General features: G+C 46.8%; 1 non-coding gene across 1 annotated transcript; it reads left to right on the plus strand.

The window, feature by feature from the left end:
• The first annotated feature begins 69 nt into the window (after nt 1-69).
• LOC118345765 lies at nt 70-188 on the plus strand. Its single transcript, XR_004799246.1, has one exon. It is a non-coding gene; the product is annotated as a 5S ribosomal RNA (ribosomal RNA).
• Nucleotides 189-222: the final 34 nt, after the last annotated feature.

Consider the following 222-nt stretch of genomic DNA (forward strand, 5'->3'; position numbering starts at 1 on the left):
TGGATTGGGATCGGAAGGACGCTAGTATGTCGCTCAAGGATTATTTGAATTTTAAGTATTTAGTTTGATGGGTGCGATCATACCAGCACTAATGCACCGGATCCAATCAGAACTCCGCAGTTAAGCGTGGTTGGGCGAGAGTAGTACTAGGATGGGTGACCTCCTGGGAAGTCCTCGTGTTGCACCCCTCGTTTTTGTTTTTTCCGCCTTGCGAGATAAATT

Source organism: Juglans regia, unplaced genomic scaffold (assembly GCF_001411555.2).
Source record: "Juglans regia cultivar Chandler unplaced genomic scaffold, Walnut 2.0 Scaffold_4387, whole genome shotgun sequence".
Taxonomy (NCBI): Eukaryota; Viridiplantae; Streptophyta; class Magnoliopsida; order Fagales; family Juglandaceae; genus Juglans; species Juglans regia.